The 19,181-nt window shown below is 48.2% G+C and overlaps 1 protein-coding gene across 9 annotated transcripts in view; it reads right to left on the reverse strand.

The window, feature by feature from the left end:
* The window catches only part of PRR5L (proline rich 5 like), a 126,978-nt gene that overhangs the window by 51,218 nt on the left and 56,579 nt on the right, over positions 1–19,181 (reverse strand). Inside the window, exon 1 of one of the 9 annotated variants that reach the window (XM_066363303.1) lies at positions 8,889–8,909. The exons of 5 other annotated variants lie outside the window; for them this stretch is intronic. The gene's annotated coding sequence lies outside the window, so the exon portion shown is untranslated. Of the gene's footprint in view, positions 1–54; positions 127–3,647; positions 3,858–8,821; positions 8,849–8,888; positions 8,910–19,181 lie in introns of those variants that run through there. 3 more of the 9 variants (XM_066363290.1, XM_066363296.1, XM_066363274.1) reach the window with 3 other exon arrangements.

A 19,181-nucleotide genomic window follows, 5' to 3' on the forward strand; every position in this document is an offset into this window, starting at 1 on the left:
TCCACCCAGGCCATTCTGTAAACTGCTAGAAGACAGACACGGGGACTCACTCACCTCTGCGTCTTCAAGTTTAAGCATGCTGCTCAAGGTAAAGATGAAGGCAAGGAGAGCAACTAATGAGGCATCGACTGCCCGCCCGACGTGATGACAAGCACTGTCACAGTAGGTAAACTTACTCATGAAACCCCATCGCAAGATCAGAGAAGTTAAGTAACCTGCCAAAAGTCACACAGCTCACACCTGGCAAATCACTGACAGATGCCCCTTCCCACTTAGTCACCTGACGAAACTCAGCCAGAAAATCAGAATTGAACCTACCAAGTTAGTCAGGAACTCTCAGTCAGGAGATTTCATATCCAACTTGAAATCTCATGCCCCTAAGATTGATACACTGACTTGAGGGACTCTATGACCACATCTCATGGGAGCAAGAGTAGGATGAAAGGAGCAAGCAAGGACTGCCTCAGTTAGACACCCACTCCCTACCAGCTGCGTGGCCTGGGGCAAGTTACTTGCCGTCTCTGAGCCTCTGCATGAACCTAGCATGCTAACAGCGACTCCCTCAGGGTTGTGTGAGGATAAAATAAGTACATATTTGTAAAGCACATAGAACAGTACATGGCAAACAGCAAATGTTACATCACCGGTTGTTAAATAAAATAAATTGTTATTTCTAAATCTCCAAGCAAGGACGTTGGTGGGAATATGGCCACACGTCCTCCTGGTTACGGCAACCTCAGCAACAGCTGGAAAATACTCGGGAGTCGGCCGGGTCTCCAGTCCCGGCGCTGGGCACAGTGCGCTGGGACCTTGCCTCCTCGGGCCTTCGGTAACTCACAGCGTTGTTTACTGACCCTCACGTCTGTGAGGTGCGTTCTTCAGTGTCAGAGTTTTTCCACACATCTTCACGCTCCTCAGTCTTACTCTAACCCTATAAGGCAGTCGAGCAGGAATTCTGTCAAATTAGGAAACTGAGGCTCCAGCAGGCTAAGTGATGTGCCCAAGGCTGAAAAGCTTTGGGTCCCGGAACCAGACCTGGCTGAAAGTCTTCCAGCCTCCAGCCTTGCCTGCCAGGCACCTCTCTCTCTCTCTCTCTCTCTCTCTCTCTCTCTCTCTCTCCCCCCCCCCCCCCCCCCCCCGGAACCAGACCTGGCTGAAAGTCTTCCAGCCTCCAGCCTTGCCTGCCAGGCACCTCTCTCTCTCTCTCTCTCTCTCTCTCTCCCTTGTATATTTTTAAATATTTTCACAATGAGGCATACTTAAAAAGGAGTTTCTACACACACAAACCCCTTCATCTTAAATAATGACAAACTACCGCCAACTTAAGAAACAGACTGTTACCTTAGAAATCCCACGGGCTTCTATTTTTCTGGAAACAGGCCACCTGCTTATTTACTGTGACATATGTAAACACTGCCAGAAGTGTGTACCTACGGAGACGGCGGGATTCCCTCTGGCCATCTCATGACGTGGGGAAGCTCTGCCGGACTTTCTGAGGCCAGACGCTCTCTGTCCCCGCTGTCTAATGACAACCATGGCCACGTGTGGCCATTGAGCCCCTGAAATATGGCTTCAGGGTTAAGGAACTGAATTTTAATTTATTTTTTAACAGCCATGCCCATGAGCACATGTAATATTTTAATAAAAATGGGTAATTTCTTTCCTTTTAATAATACATCACGGGTATCTTCCACTATCCCTCTCTACGTGTCTACTTCGTTATTTGTAAAGGTTTCTTCACTAATTGCACTGAGGGGACACTACGCTTGATTTAAGCACTCCCCGACAGGTGGATATTGCAGCACTTGCCAGGTTTTTTTGTTACGGAAAAGAATGGGCATATTTGCCAGTCTTAGCAACCACATGGCCATTTGAGTGAGGTGCATTCCAAGAAGTGGAGCCGCTGGGTCCAAGAGCCCGGTGATTCTTAGCTAGCTTCACACTGTGACCAACACCTGCCCCTGCCACAGCCCAGAAAGGGCATTGCAGAAATGGAGTTGAGCGGCTCCAGGCCCGCAGCTCGGAAGCATGAGTGGTCACCAGTGGCTTTGGTCAGACCAACCCCGCATCGATGCTCATTCTGACACTGTCTGACTGTGGGAGGCAAAAACACCAGCGCTCCAAAGATATAGTCACATCTTAGTCCTCTAACTAACTATTACCTTAGATGGCAAAAGGTGTGATTAGCTAAGGATCTTGAGAGAAGGAGCTTGTCCACTGGAGTATCCAGGTAGGATACAACCACTTGTACCCTGGTAAGAAGGATGCAGAAGGAGAATGGAGACAGAAGAGGAGAAAAACAAAAACACAAATTTACAAAGAGGAGAAGGCAATGTCAAAATGGAGGCCGAGGCTGGGGATACAGCCCCAAGCCAAGCAGTGCTGGCAGCCACCAAAGCTGGGAGAGAAAAGAAACAGATTCCCCAAGTCAGTGAGAAATTGGTATGCTGGGGGGGGTGGAGAAAGAAAGAAAAGATTCTCCCCCAGAGCCTCTGGAGGGAACATGACCCTGTGACATCTTAATTCTGGACTTCTGACCTCCAGAACTGTGAGAGAATAGAGTTTGGTTTTAAGCCACCGAAGTCGTGGAAATTTGTTATTGTAGCCACAAGAAAGGAATACTGTACACACACTGTGTGGCCTGGGTCCACTCTGAACTGCAGTCTCTTCCTTTGGAGACTTGTTGTGGAGATAAGAATGATTGTCTTGGAAATGCCTCACATGATTCCTGGAACTACGCAGGCGCTAGACCCAGAGGCAGTGGAGGTTCAAGCCCAAGTGCTAGAGCCAGGCTCGCTGTGTGAACTGGGCAGGTGACTTAGGATTGGTGTGGGGCTGCATGAGATGATTCAACCAAGGCTTAAAACAGTCCTGGTGTGCAGTAAGTGTTGATAAACATGACCTGTTATTTATTTTTATTACCACCGTTGCCACTATTTCAGTCTTCTAGGGCTGCCATGACCAAATACCAAAGACTGAAAGGCTCAAACAACAGCATTCATTTTCTCACAGTTCAGGAGGCTAGAAGCTCAACTTAAGGTATCAGCTGGTTTGGCTTCTTCTGAGGCCTCTCGCCGTGCCTTGCAGATGGTTCCACCTTCTCTCTGTGTCCTCACATGGCCTTTCCTCTGGGTGCGAGCATCCCGGCTGTGTCTCTCTGTGTTCAAATTCCCTCTTCTTATAAGGACACCAGAGAAGCTGGATTAGAACCCTCTCTAATGACTTCGTGTTCACTTACTCCCCTCTTTAAAGGCTCTGTCTGCAAAGACTGTCACATTCTGAGGTGCTGCAGGCTCGGTCTTCAACATATGAATTTTGGGAGGATACAATTCAGCCACAACTACGACCACCACCATCATCACCACCATCATCATCATCATCATCATCATCATCATCACAAAAACTGTTTTGCCTACTGTTGTTTGAGTTAAAGAAACCACAGTGTTTTGGGAGATGTTCTCTTCTGAACAACCAATGTGGTTAACATAGAAAAATGTGTTTCTAAAATTATTTAAAGGTTAAAAAGTTTTTGGTGCTTACAGAGTTCGCTTCCACTATCTGGAAAGCCAGGGTCGTAGATTCATAAAGTGCTATGGAGGTTAAAGGGTTATTGGGTCTTATCACCATTCTCCCTCTCCCAGGCTCACCTCACAGGGCTCAGGATCCAGAATGTGTTTGCTGGAGAGAAAGAAAGTGGGAGTGTTGCTTTCTCATCCTGGCTTCACCGGCCAGGGCACAGGGAGGGGGCACAGCCATCAGGCGGGGCCAGCCAGCAGAAGAAGGTGGTACTCTTAATGGAAAATGCAAACGAATTCCTCTAAGGCACCAACCCTGAAATTGACTCTGAAAAGGGAAGTAGGATCATGGCACAACTTAAAATAAAGAAGTGGGTGGCTTATAATGACACAAGGCTTCCAGGAAAAAGCCATTCTGCTTGTAAATAACAAAGAAGTCAAAGAAAACTGAGCACAGTCTGCTGTGACCGCCCGAAAATAAGGCAAAGCCAGTTCCCAGGGAAGCCAGACAGACGGCCCATTTCACACACCCCACTCAGGAGCGCGTGCAGTCGCGATGCCCGGCGTGGAACTCCTCCCTGGGACAGGAGCAGAGGCACAGAGAGCCAGCACCCTTCCGCACCGTCAGGACTCAGACACTGTCATTTAACTCGATCCACGCACTCTCTAGCTGCAGCCAGAATTATCTTCATAATGACAACAATGATGAGAATGATAGCGCCACTTCAGGAGTGCCAACTGTGGAACAGGCACCTGACATGTGTGATCTCAGTATGTTTAAAGCGAAGGTAGGGAGTCTTGACAACAAATCTTTAATGAAATAGGTTAGGATAGAAAACATCAGAGTGCATCGATTGCATTGTGGGGAAACATATATTACATGTGTACTCATGTTTATGAGTCAAAATGTATCACATACTGTATGTAGAAGACAAAATGTATGAAAGGCCCTGTGTCTGATCTTCACAACCTCCAGGACACTATTACTATCCTCATTTTACAGAGAAAGAAATGGAAGTGCTGTTGGTCAAATAAGTTTTTAAATATGATATATATGTTTGCTCGCTTAGAGTTTGTATTGGGTGTGGGGGACAGGCTGTAAGCAGGCCGGGTCATTATAGCCGAAGGCTTACTTTTAAGACTAAGTTTTTCCCCACACCCTTGACTGATTGCATGATGTGGGGTGGTGGACTCTCATGAGGAATCCCGTTATGCCTCAGATAAGTGGCTTTGTATCAGAGACTTCCTTGTCTGTATATTGAATTAAAGGTTTTGATTTCTACACTATAAAATGGGGACAGACCGGGAGCTTGCTCTCTCTCGGTTCCTGAGATTAGCATTAGAGGAGAGACCAGAAAAAGGCCACGTGGAGGAGGCCAGGAGAAGCAGCCAAGATGGTGGAGTGCTGAGGTAGAAGCCAGTTTGCACAGAGTCTGTACAGAGTCTGTGCAGAGAGAAGATGGGGAACAGAGGTGAATAAGGCTGGTGAGCTAGAAACCTTTGATTCTAGGAAACTCAGATAAGTCAGTGGCTTTGGGAGCCCTGAATGGAAAAGGAAGTGTTTTCCCACTGTGTGAATTTCTTGACCACCGGGTGCAAGCTAGAATTAAAGCTAATGGCCCACCAGTTCTTGGCTCCATTGTTTCATTAACATCTGTCCGAATCAAATGTGAACCTGCATGGGCCAGGCGGCTGTGATGGTGGCCGTGGCTACTGACTTTACAAGTGCCAAGTGTGATAAGGTCAAATTGGCTAAGGTCATGTGGCTTGTGACAGGTGGTGGTGTTGGGGCAAGAGCCCAATAGTCCAGGACCCGTGACACTCACATCAATGCCGTCAAAGATGCCGCAGAGCTTTTAGAATAAATCACCAAACCCCATCCTCACACCCTCACCTCCCTCCACCGCATGCCAGCTCACTGGCTTTTCTTTATGTCTTCCAAAACTACCTATCTTCCCTACCCCAGGACTTTCACACATGCTGTGCCCTCTGTGTGCAATACTTTCCACCCACTTCTCCAGGTTCAAACCCACACATCTTTTATCACTTGTCCTTCACTTGTTCAGAGAGGAGCTCCTTCATCCCCTACCCCTGGTTAGGTCACATTGCCCCATAGACTGCCTCCCTCATCTCCTTTCTTGTACTCTCACAATCTACCACAATTAATGACTACAGAACTATCTCTTATCACTGTGTGTGGTCCAGAAGGGCAGGGACTATGTCGATCTTATTCTCAGTGGCATCCTCAGGGCTTAGTACAGTGCAGGAATTCACAGATATTTGATGCATGAGCAAATGAACCAGCCATGTGAGAGGTGCTACTGCTGGGAGGGACACAGGAACTGTAAGCAAGGGTCACCTGAGAGCACCAACACCTAAAGTGACATGGGGCTCCACCATATGAAAACATCCTGGTACTGAAATCAGATTATCCCAGGTTTAAATCTAGCCTCTACAATGTATTAGCTGGGGACCCGGGTAAATGACTCAACCTCTCTGAATATTAGTTTCCTCATGTGTCAAATGAGTGTCATTCTTCTCTTAACGTAAAGATTAAATGAGATGACCTAGATTGTGGCCTGGCCCATCGTAGGGGCCAAAAAAAAACAAAAACAAAAACTGTAGCTAACATTAATATTTTTATAAAACACTATGTTCTTCACTAAACCATCATCGGCTCCAGAAGGTGACATATGGCCAGGGTGTGGTGCTACGGGCGCTCTCACACATTGCTGGAAGGAGACCAGTGTGGGGCAGCTGCTACAAAGGCAAATTGAACAAGACCTACCAAAATGACAAGGGCTGTTGCCTCTGACCCAGCAGTTCCACTTCCAGGAATTTGACCTCAGGCCTGTTAACTGATTTACATAACAAGGGATTTTACTGCAGCCTTCTTTATACCAGCAATGGTTAGGAAGAACCTAAATGCTCAGCAACAGGAGACTGGCCATGTGACCCAGGGTGTTCCCTATGCAGGCATCCCCTGCGGCTCTAAGAAAGGGGAGAACTCTTCACACCCTGGTTGCGCTGCTCTCCAGGAGACACTCTAAATTCAAGTGTGCTCAAAAGCTAAATGCTAAATTGTGACTGCACATGTTATGCTACCATCTACATAGAAAAAAAATATGAAGAAAGCATTTACGTATCTTATTACATTTACATAAAAATATCTTTGAAAGAACGAACCAGACACTAACATTGGTTTCCCATAGAGAAAGGAGCCAGGTGGCAGAAACACAGGCGGACGACTTTTCTCTATAAACCTTCTTGCACCTTCAGATTCTGAAATATGGAAATGTACTACTTATTCCAACAAGTCCGTAGGAACAATAGTGCACCTCCTCCCCTACCCCCTAAAAAAGAAAGACCAAAATACAGGTGATAGGATTTGTTCACAGTCACTCAGCTGTTTGGAGGAAGTCGGGATTCAAACTTGTCTTCTGATCCCAAGTTCAGTACTCTCTCAATTACAGTCCATTCATTCATTCAATCCAAGTTTATTTATTTAGCACTTATTCTACAAAGGAACTGCCTTGTGTAAGGGGCACATGGGCCAGGAAATAAACCCTGGTAAGAGAAGAAGCTATAAGGAAGAACCAATTACTTTACTTTTTTGCACCATGTAATATATACTTCCCAAAAGGTCCAGGCCTGGCACATCACAGAGAGTGGGAAAGACCTGCCCAGGCTATAGGAGGCAGACACTTCTTAAGTCCAATTTGGTTTTCATCACCTCAGATACAAGCTCAGTTTTGTTAGATCTGCATTTTCTAAGAAAAGCCAGAAATCCAGGTATTTTTTGTATTTTTCTTAAGTGAGAAGCAAGGAGGCAGAGAGACAGACTCCCACATGTGCCCGACTGGGAACCACCCAGCATGCCCACTAGGGTTGATGCTCTGCCCATTTAGGGAATTGCTCCATTGCAACTTGAGCCATTCTAGTGCCTGAGATGGAAGCTATGAAGCCATCTTCAGTGCCTGGGCCAACTTTGGTTCAATGAAGCCTTGGCTGTGGGAGAGGAAGAGAGAGATAGAGAGAAAGGAGAAGGGGAAGGGTGGAGAAGCAGATAGATGCCTCTCCTGTGTGCCCTGGCTGGGAATCGAACCTGAGACTTCTGCACGCTGGGCCAACACTCTACCACTGAGCTAACCAGTAAGGGCCCAGAAATCTAGATTCTTAAAAATGCAAAATCACCTGACATGTTAGTGTTGGCAACTGATTCACCAAGCGGATTAGCACTGTAAGAGCCTGACATACAGGTTTGTGACCTTTACTGTATCCCATCACGGCTAGGGTCACCAGCCTTCTCATACCTTTACCCAGGGCCTAAGCCAGGTATAATGTAAACCTGAATAAACCAGCCACTGTGAACTCAAACAATTTCCTTCCCTTCCCTAGGGCTTCCGACTTCTCAGCTAAGAGTTCAGCCTAGCAGATGACCATGATGACCTCTGAGCATTACCAGCTATACATTCAGCCCCTACCTGAGAGCCCTGAGCACGTCTGAGAGACAAGGCAGCGCAGCATAAACCCAGAACCAGCCTTCCGCTGATGTCTCCACTCCCACCTACCACATCAGCTAGTTGGCCAGCCCCCTAAGTAACCAGCTCTCTCCTCTTAGCTCATCACGTAGTCCTCCATTCCCTTTCGTGTGACACATACACTCAGACCCACATTTCAGACAAGGAAAGCCAGCAGCATCTGGGCTATAGCTAACAGAAACACACAGCAAATGGAATCCACTGAGCCAACCGAGGAAGCTGGATCTGAACCACATACACCCCGCCCTGCCCACTGGATGGAAACCAAACCAGAAGTAAGTTTCAGAAGCAATGAGACTAGCTTGAAAATCGAGTGCCTACCATGACTGTTTTATTATATTTATTATTATATACACTATATATTAATATATATTATTTTATTATATTTATCTATATTTATATTATATATATAATTATATTATACTATATATAATATAGTATCTCTTATCAGAGGCTGGCCATGATGGTCAGGATGCTGCCAAAGCTCCATTAGCATCAGTCATCTTAGTTCACTTCTACCCTAAACCCACTGAGGTAGGTTTTATTATTCCCATTTTGCAGATGAAGAAACTGAGGCACGACAGGCAATGCATTTGCCCAATGTCAAAAGCCTGGAAAGAGGAACCCAGAGTCAAATCCTATCTTATTCCAGGGCCTGAGCTCCAAACCCCTCTGTCAAGCAATGCTCGTGCCTGACACATGCAGAGGGGAGAGCTGAAGACCACCCCAGGCTTCCCTTCTTGAACATCACCAACAGCTCCTTACCTTGTCCAGGCAGCAAGCGCGCTCTGTCCCTTACAGGAAGGAGGCTTTGTTCCTTCGCAGCACTTACCACGCAAGCTGAAGTCATTGTGTTTGTTTACTTGTTCACTGTCTGACTAGCCCTGATAGCATGTGAGTTCCTCAAAGTCAAAGACCTCGCTTGTCTCCGTTCACTGCACGGTCCTGCTGTGAGCGCAGTGCTGGACACAGAAAAGCGCCCAGTAAATACTCTCGAATGACAGAATGAAACGTGGACTCACAAGCCACCAGGAAGAACAGTCTTCCCATTGCTGAGGGACCAGAAAAACCACCTTCACAGCTGACTGAACCCGGGTCCACCTAAGCATTCTTGAACATGGACCCTAGGTCTGTCGGTGGATCGGTGGAGCCTACAAAATGTGTCGGAGGAGAGGGGCCTTCTGCAGAGCCCAGCGTGCTTGTTTTGACCGAGGACCAACTTGGCAAATCAAGACAAAAGCCGGCCGAGGGACAGACACTCACTCCTACAAAGGAGAAAATGTTAAGGGTCAAGTTTAGACTATGGAAAAGACTCCACAAGAAGAAGGAAACAACTTTGTCAGCACTCCACTGGACACGGAGTGCAGACAGAAGAGTCTGGAAGTCCGAACTTGTGCAGTAGTAAACACTGGCACAACCAGGACGTGACCACAAGGGTCTGAATGTCCACAGGACTCAGAGCACCGGCACTATGGACCCGACCAGCAGGAATGGTTTTATCACATCATCGTCACCACCCTGGCCTACAAACCACTGTGTAATCACCCCTGTTTGGTACCAGTCAAGCAAAACTGTGGGAAATAACCACACATCTTATTTACTCATCTACAAATCCCACTTTGAAGTGTCAAGTTTCTTGGAGTGCAAATTGTTTGGGTGTGGCCCATAAATGCCATCCAGGTGACTGGGCGGGGCCTATGCCAGATGATAAACCAAAGAGTCTAGACACAGCAAGAGGGAGCTTGACTGACCATTATGTGGGTAATTGCATCTCTGACGTGGAACATATATAACACGCTGGTGGGGGACAGGGCAGTCAGAAGCTACCGTCTGGTGGCCAACAAGAGTTCAACTATGAGGACGTGTGCTCTAGACTAACATGTGCTACTTATTAAAAATTAGCTGCACTCTCTCAATTGCGGGAACAGGATGAAATGCTTTTTCATAGGAAAAGAAGATGACAGGAAAGGAAACTTCAACCCATGTCATGTAGTCAGGTATAAATGCCTTAAACAAGGGGTCAAACAGCTGAATAGAGGAGGTCATGAGTTCAACTCAAGTCCATTCAACACCAGACATTGGAAGGTCCGCTGTGCACTGGAATCTAAGGAGAGGAAGCCCTAAGGGCAAAGAAGAACCTATGGCACCCCTACCCCCAGGGGCTCAGGGCTCACAGGAAATAGTCAAAAGTCATGTTATAAATGCAACGGCACACCAACGGCTGTAACTGAAGATGGGCAGCTGGAACAAGACTGAGTCAGAAAGGTCAAGTCAGCTCCTCGAGTTACAAGGCAAAACTAATGAGAGGTCAACTGAAAAATACGAGCTCTCCATTTTCTGCTAAAGAACGTGAACATCAGAGATGGGAAGGGGAATGCTGGGAGGCAAAACAAGCTTTCCCAGGTAGAGCTCAACAAATATGCTTTTTTCATCTGTGACAGGAAAGGACAGGATTTCATTTCAAATAATATCTGCCTTGGCCAGTTGGCTCAGTGGTAGAGTGTTGGCCTGCATGTGGATGTCCCGGGTTCGATTCCTAGTCAGGGCACACAGAAGAAGCGACCATCTACTTCCCCCCCCCCCCACCTCCTTCTCACTCTCTTCTCCTCCTCCAGCCATGGCTAGATTGGTTTGAGCACTTTGGCCCCAGGCCCTGAGGATGGCTCTATGGAGCCTCTGCTTCAGGTGCTAAAAATACCTCGAGCATGGCCCTAGATAGGCAGAGCATTGGTCCCAGGTGGGGGTTGCAGGGTTGACCCCGGCCGGGGCGCATGCAAGAGTCTATCTCTCTATCGCTCCTCTTCTCACTTGGAAAAGAAAAAAAAAAAAAAAAAAGAGTATCTGCTGAATGTGCTGAGTGCCTACTGCCCTGGACACCAAGATGAGCCAGATACCATCCTACCAATAATGAAGAAAAGGGAAGAATAACAGGTGGTGATTAAAGAGAAAGACAGGAAAGCCAAAAGCAGGGACAGCAAACTCGATGCCTAGTGGGTGGTGTCCGTGAAATACAACCACGGCTGCAGGGCAGAGGGCAGATTGCAGCACACTAAAAACACCATTCAAAGCAAACAAAACACGGCTGGTGCCACAGCTGGGCCCACAGGCTGCCCATCTGAGGCGCTTGGGTTAGAGGGACTCCAGGAAACAGCGCACAACTTGTAAGTGCCATGCTGGGGAGCGGGGGTGAGGAAGAACAGTGGAGAGGTCACTGAGGCAGGCCCGCGGGAGGAGGAATCCAGTCCTGGGAAAAATAAACAAAGTCACTAAACCAATGAATTAAAAACCCCAGAGGCCTGTGGAATAACAATCATCTCGAACCTCTGCACAGTACTTTATCATTTCCAAAACTCATGATCAAGTCACTCTCATCCGATCTCTCCAACACTCCTATGAAGCAGGCATCACTATTACCCCGATTTTAGAAGCGAAGGATTTCTAGATCACAGCAGGTAAGCTCTGGTCCCACAGCGATGGAGGGACAGCACTAGGGCTCCAATCTAGAACTTGTACTTTTCCAAAATTCCAAAGAGAAGTACTCCAGGCTATGGCAGTTCCTGGACATCTTCTAAGTGATCCTTGAGAGGTCAGCCGCCATCCAGAGGGCAGTGCAAAACCCTGGGAGGAGGGTGCTGGCAGGCTTGAAGCTCCGGCCTGGGACCTTCGAACCAGCCCAGGACTGCCTTTTACAACTGCTGCTGATGTAGACAGCTGAGCCGGGCTGTAAACAATGCGGAGGAGCTTGGCGCCACTCCATCCCACAGACGAAGAAATACTACCTTGTACCTGTCGAGGCAGCGAGGTCCCGCTTTCTCCAAGACCCCTGCCTGCTCCATGCCTCCCTCGGGGCTGACACAGCTTCCTCTGTCTCCACCAGCGGCACCCAGGCGAGGCAGCGAGGTCCCGCTTTCTCCAAGACCCCTGACTAACCTGTATACACCCTGCCTGCCCCATGCCTCCCTGGGGGCTGACACAGCTTCCTCTGTCTCCACCAGCGGCACCCAGGCGAGGCAGCGAGGTCCCGCTTTCTCCAAGACCCCTGACTAACCTGTATACACCCTGCCTGCTCCATGCCTCCCTCGGGGCTGACACAGCTTCCTCTGTCTCCACCAGCGGCACCCAGGCGTTTTAAGTCCATTTTCCTTTTGGAACACACCAGCCTTGTGTTTTCAGTCCGGCTCTCCCAGTGCTAACTCACAGACCCGGGAAGGGGTTTAGCCCTCTGCTCTCTCACACGGGATAAGGCAGTCCAGCTGGCCTTCCCTCCAGGTCCGGCCTAGTCGGAGGGGGTTATACCGACCTGCCAGTTGCCAAGGGAGACTGAAAATAGGCTTTCCCCCTCCCCAGTGGACCAGCCCCCCTAGTTTTAACCTTTCAATTCTGATGTAGAACCAGGCTTGAAAACACTGGTCTAGACCAATGTTCTCCACCAGGGAGATTTTGTGTCCCGTGCCCCCCCCCCCCCCCCAGCCACTTCCCTCAGGAGGCATTCAGCAATGACTCCAGGCTTTCTGGGTTGTCTTAATTGTGGGAAGTGGGATGGATGATGCTACAGGCATCTTGCAGGTAGGGACTGGGATGCTGTAAAACAGCCTACAAAGCACAGGAAGCCCCCATCACAAATTATCCAGCCGGTAATGTCATTACAGCTGAGGCTGAGAAACCCTAATCTAGACTCTAACGCCAGGATTCTTCAACTGTGATCTAAGAATCAGCAGAATTAACATCACCTTGGGGTTTGTTAAACATTCATGCCCCAACCTGGCCAGGTGGTGGCGCAGTAGATAGCATGTCAACCTGGGTGGGATGCTGAGGATGGAGGTTCGAAACCCCAAGGTTGCCAGCTTGAGCACAGGCTCATCTGGTTTGAACATGGGCTCACCAGCTTGAGTGCCGGGTCACCGGCTTGAGCATAGGATCATAGACATGATCCCATGGTCTCTGGCTTGAGCCCATTAGGTCCCTGGCTTGTGCCCAGGGTTGCTGGCTTGAGCAAGGGGACACTGGCTCAGCTGGAGTCCCCGAGTCAAGGCACGTATGAGAGAGCAATCAATGAGCAACTAAAGTGATGCAACTATGAGTTAAAGCTTCTCAACTCCCTCCCTGTCTGTCTGTCCCCATCTGTCTGTCCCCGTCTGTCCCTCTCCTCTGTGTCTTTGTTTCTCTCTTTTGCTTGCTTAAAAAAATAAAATAAAATTCAGGCCTCAACCCAGAGCCACTGAATCAGATTCTTGGTTTAACAAGACCCCAAAGTGATTTATATGCAACTGGACCGCTGCTCTAGACCATGCCTCCTGGGCCGTCACAGAATTTCAGAACAGAAAGGAACTTTAGCAGTAGGCCAATGTCATCATTTTGTAAACAGGAAAACTGCGACCCCAGAAGAACCCATCAGTTTGCCCCTGGCCCCACAGCTCGCCGGTGGCAGAGCCAGGATCAGATTCCGGATCTCATCCCCTGACTTGTGTTGTCTCCGAAATGCCACCTGGGACCAACACCCAAACTCTTTCAACAACTCTCCTCTCTGCAAAGTTGATACCAACCTTTGGATGTTACAGGGACTTTTGTGAAGCCTTAAAGGAACTGACTATCCTGTTGGTTAGAGTTGTTTGGTTGTTGTTTCTTTTAAACGATCTCAGAACACCACAAAGGATTACTAGGGCTTCCCACTAATTCTGCCTCCAGGTATTTCACAGTGAAAGTGGCCCGGCAGCGGCTCTCCGGAGCACAGTTCTCCAAATGACGGCAGCAGCTGACGTCATCTCCCCCAAAGACATCGGGGAGTGGTCCCCAACCAGCTCCACAGCGGCATTTAGATTGAGCTGCACACGCAAAAGGGTTTACACGGAGGATTGACGCACGGAGGTGGTGAGCAGGCTGCGGCAGGGTTTGAGGCAGCTGAGTTCAGAAGAATGCAGACACGCATACCTCACACCCTTGCTGGAGTCCTGCCCCAGCCCTTGCGGAAAAGACAAACAAATTCTCTCAGGTATCGCGCAGGCCAAGCTTCGGCTGACATACTGTCTGGTTCCCGAACAGCGGAGGGAGCCCAAAGCGGTCCCTTAATCCCGGTCTTCGCTAGAAACCTAACTGCTGACACAGACGCCTTCAACAGAAACCCAGCCTGTGTCAAAAAGAATCCACAAAGTTGGGGAACGTTCTGGAACCAGTGAGGAGAGAAGCAGGAAACCAGCGGTGTCCCTGGCATCTGCCAAGTAGCTAAAGTGAAAACGGAACACGATGGGTACGTGACAGAAAACTCTACACCTCCACACGGAGGAGAGGGAGCGAGAATGAAAGTCTAGAGAGGTAAATGCATGCTCTTATGTAGCACATGGTTATATGCAAAATAAATGGAACAAATAAGGCTGCAAGGTTGTTTGGAGGGGCATGGGTAGGTGTTGACCAAGTTCTCCCATAGGCACCAGTCAAAAAAGGGAGAGAAAGATTTTCTGCTGAGTTCCATTGCTCTCCAAAACCCTCGTGGGCACAGGTGACCCATCAGCCCACCAGGGCCGAGAACAGGGTCAGGCAAGCAGACACTCTCTCCGGGTCAGGCCCTTAGGGTGTGCACCCTTGATGCCTCCACTGGTCTCAGCCCAGACCCATCCCCCAAAGCGCACACCGTCCACTTTAATGAGGGTGGCGCTATTTATTTATTTTTTCAAAGCTCACACACAGAGTAAAGGTGGCTGACTTTCACTGTAGGCCTATCCTTTTACTACAGGGTGGGGGGGGGGGGGGGGAAGCTGTACTCTATCCAAAAAGCTTCACACAGGTATCCAGGTGTCCTTAAATTTCTGACAAAGAACTTGGTGAACTGGCATGCTCCCGTAGAACCTGGCTGTGAGCTTCTGCTTTTTAGTGAAATCGGTATATATAATTGTATATATAATATTTATTATCCTGCTACAGAAATATAATTTTTTTTAAAAAAAAATGGGGTGGGGATGGGGGAGAGGCAGAGAATATCTTCTACACATTTGAAGAGTAAAGAAAGGCTTCAAAACCCCAGAGTATGTTAGAGATGGAACGATTGAGGGTTTAAAAACAAAGTCAAATTTAATAGACCGTTTAAATTCCTAGTTGATGGTAATTAGAGAGTGTACAGTATTTCTTTAAACCCTGTTAGACAAAACTTAATCTAATTTAGATAATCACTAACCTTTGCTTTCTCTCTCTCTCTCTCTTCCCCTCCCCCCATTCCCTCAAATAAAATGCAAGAATTGCTCTGCAAAGGCCATAAACTGGCAAAGCAGAAGAAAAGAATATTTAAAGAGAATGACCGGCAAGTGTTACCTGAAAGGGCCAAGTCCAATTAAAATGAAAACAGGTGTCATGGGCTCCCTAATCTACACCGACTATAACCTGAGGATTCTAACCGGCATCTTCACAACAGAAGGGAGGTCGGGGTACTTCCTCCCCCACTCTTCCCCTCTGGGCACCGCATCTGGCACACCAGTCACCAGGTCTCTCTGGGCCTTGTGACAGCGTCCCCGGCCAGATCCATGATAGTGACTCATTATATTCACAGGATCTCCTTCTTTCGTGGAATAAGGACCGTGAGAATTGTCAAGACTATTCCTTCAGTTCCTCCACTGTTCACCCTCCTCCGGTCCCCTCATGTTAGAGTTCCCGCACTGCTCTGATGTCAGCTTCCGATCCAGAAACTTCCACGTGAATCACTAGGACCTTCTTGAGTACATGGGACCCTGGGTTCTTCGTGGAAGGCCTTCAAGGTTAGAAATCAAATGTAATGGAAAGAACAAGGAGCTTAAGTTAATGGTTGTGTGACATCAGGAAAGTAATTACTTCTGGAAGCCTCCATTTTCACATCTTAAAATAAAGGATCTTCCTCGCACTAAAAATAAAAATAAAATGAAGGACGAGATATCTACCTGCTTGGGCTGTTGGAAGGCTCAAACAACATTACCGTGGGTGGACCTGGCTCACAGAATTTGCCCAATACATAAGTTGGCTCTTTTAGCTGTTCAAGTTTCAAAGGAAACGTTAGATTCCCCAGCCTTTAACAAAAACACGAATTAACTCAAGTTCACCTCTAATGCCTCATCATCACCCTGCGTCATCTACACTCCCACCCTCCTCCTCGGCTCCACAGTGCAATCTTCCCTAGTAAAACAGTGCCTTCTGCTTAACAGGGTACCACTCTCTCTGTCCCCAAATTCCTCATCATATCCCCCATAAAATATTTGATTCCCAAATTTCAGCAGTGGGAGATATTAACTCACACTGATCTGTTAACAAACAATCGCTTGCTTCTATTGTTAACAAACGATTGCTTTTAACAAACACTTTTACATTCTGCATATAGATAGGCAACTCTAGGGAACAAACTTTTAATGACAGCCCTTAGACATAGCAGGGAACTTTCAGAGGGGCTCAAGTTATCTTTGTCAAATCAATTCTTTATTAATCTAGCTCTGCAAAAAAAAAATGATTAAAAGGAAAAAAGCTACAATTCCAAAAAGATCTGGGTATATTTTACCTTGCACAAGAGCAGTACAAAAGGAATAACCACAGGGAAATACACGTGCATCCCACAAATCCTTAGGTTAGAGAAACACTTAAGAAACATACGAAGTCTTTACTAAATACCACTTTATTTCTTTTCTTTTTTTTTTTTTTTTTTTTTTGTATTTTTCTGAAGATGGAAACGGGGAGAGACAGACAGACTCCCGCATGCGCCCGACCGGGATCCACCCGGCACGCCCACCAGGGGCGATGCTCTGCCCCTCCCGGGCGTAGCTCTGCCTTGACCAGAGCCACTCTAGCGCCTGGGGCAGAGGCCAAGGAGCCATCCCCAGCACCCGGGCCATCTTTGCTCCAATGGAACCTTGGCTGCGGGAGGGAAGAGAGAGACAGAGAGGAAGGAGGGGAGGGTGGTGGAGAAGCAAATGGGCGCTTCTCCTATGTGCCCTGGCCGGGAATCAAACCTGGATCCCCCGCACGCCAGGCCAACGCTCTACCGCTGAGCCAACCGGCCAGGGCCTAAATACCACTTTCTATTGATGATTTAAATATTGCACATACATCATCAATAAACAAATAAGGTTATGACATTTAGGTCTGGATTACCAGCATGAAATTTTCACATAGCGGTATAACCGAGTTCTAAAGATAAGCTTAGGATTTTTTTTTTCAATCCTTTAGCCACTCTGTGTATTATGTGACATTAAAACAGAGAGAGAGAAAGAAAGAAGCCACCAGGTTAACTATAATCTGATGGACAGCAGAGGAAGTGAATGAAGAGAAAGATGGCTCCAGTGCAGGCTGGCACATAAACCTGGAGCAACAGATCGGGAACCCGTTCTCAGCTCCACTCCTGTGTGTGTGACTCTGGACCTTTTTGTAAATGTTATTTATGGACTGACTTTAGGGAGGAGGCAGGAAGGAAAGAGAGAAACATCAATTGGTTGTCCCACTTATTTATGCATGCATTGGTTGATTCTTGTATGTGCCCTGAGCAAGGGATCGAATTTACAACCCTGGTGTATTAGGAAGATGCTCCAACCAACTGAGCTACTCAGGTCAGGGCTAGACTTTTTTCAAAATAGGGGACATTTTTGTAATGTTGAAACACAGATCTTTATAGAAATCCTACTTACTGAAATAAATATACATCTATGACTCTCTGGACATGAAAGAAATGAGGTATCCTCATCAAGAAACAAACCAGTCAAAACTGAACCCTTGAGAAATAAGCCAGTTGGACTAACTCATCTCTAATGCCTTTCTTTTGTACACTATTAATGATTCTAGCTGTTAGAAGCATCAATAAAGTACTGAAATGAGAATGGTTAGGGTTGCAAAAACTGAAGACAACTTCATGAACTGACCAAGCATTGTTTCCCTTTTCTGCTATGTTCTATGCTCTGCACAGCACCTTAGGTCAGATTCTAGAACTCAATCCTGCAAGCAGAGAAGACAGGCCAGCCAGGTTCCACAGAGGAGCGCTACACCATTCTCAGTCGCACTGGGAAACCTCACCAGCAGTTACATTTAAAATGTGGCTGAATTACTTTCTGCAAGCTCCATTTCCCTTCCTGACTCATTTGCTGCTGCACGTTGTCAATAATATAGCCTTCCACCTCAGAAAAATTCACTGCAGCACAGCACTGTGACATTTTGCAACATGTAGGCCAATGAAATGTCAAGTCTGCGCCGCAGGGTGGTCAGGATCACCAAAGGTAGGTCAAAGGGTTAGTCTCCAGGGCTTGATCAGCGAGCACACTTTGGGGTGGGAGGCGAGGTTAGAGGATGGAGACAATCTGGACCTTTAGCGTCTTGGTTCAGAACTGTGCCCCAGCAAGGATGCTTAGAGACTCCAGCGCAGAGCTTTCTCTGTGCGGATCCTCGGAGCAGACGTGCCGCTGAGCCCCGCGCGTGAGCCGTCGGTCTTGTAGGGCGCATCGCAGTAATTGAAACCTTGCATACCGCAGGATTGCAGTGCATCTATAAATACCGCCTTACTGCTGACGAACAAAACGCGGGCTCCTGGCACCGCGGGGGAAGAGGCGGCGGCATGTGACCGAGGGCAGGGGCCGGGTAGAACAGGGGAAAACCCCACTGCGACCAGAGAGGCACCCCAGATCCGATTCCTGAAGCACAATTTGTAAGTGCACAGCTGGTTCTGACCCAAGGCGGCCTCCCCTACTGGGTAGGGAGGATCGGAGCTGCGCGGGCTGGGGACCCGGAGCGCCCCCTGTGCGTAGTGAGCACGCCACGCGCGCACAGTAGGCGCGCAGGGAAAAGCCTAGCCAAATGGAGGGCGGGCGGGAAAGATGAAGCGACCGGGGATGCTGCCGGCGCCAGAGCCGCTGGCCCCAGCCCGGTCTCCCGCGGGCTGCGCCCGGCCCCCAGTCGGCGCCCGTCCAGCGGCGCGCGGGACAAAGCCGCTGCCTTCCCTGCCCTCCCCTCCCACGCCTCCCTCCGGAAAAAGGGAATGGCAGGAAAAGATGTGCTGTTTCGGGGCGCCGAATCGCCCGCGCCGAGTGGGACAGCTCCTGCCCCACAGGCCGATGGGATAATGAGAGAGAAACAAGCAAACTTTCTTTTTCGATTCGTTGGCAGCATGGGTCCCACGATCGGCGGCATCCTGCATCCC

The sequence above is a fragment of the Saccopteryx leptura genome, chromosome 1 (genome assembly GCF_036850995.1).
Source record: "Saccopteryx leptura isolate mSacLep1 chromosome 1, mSacLep1_pri_phased_curated, whole genome shotgun sequence".
Taxonomy (NCBI): domain Eukaryota; kingdom Metazoa; phylum Chordata; class Mammalia; order Chiroptera; family Emballonuridae; genus Saccopteryx; species Saccopteryx leptura.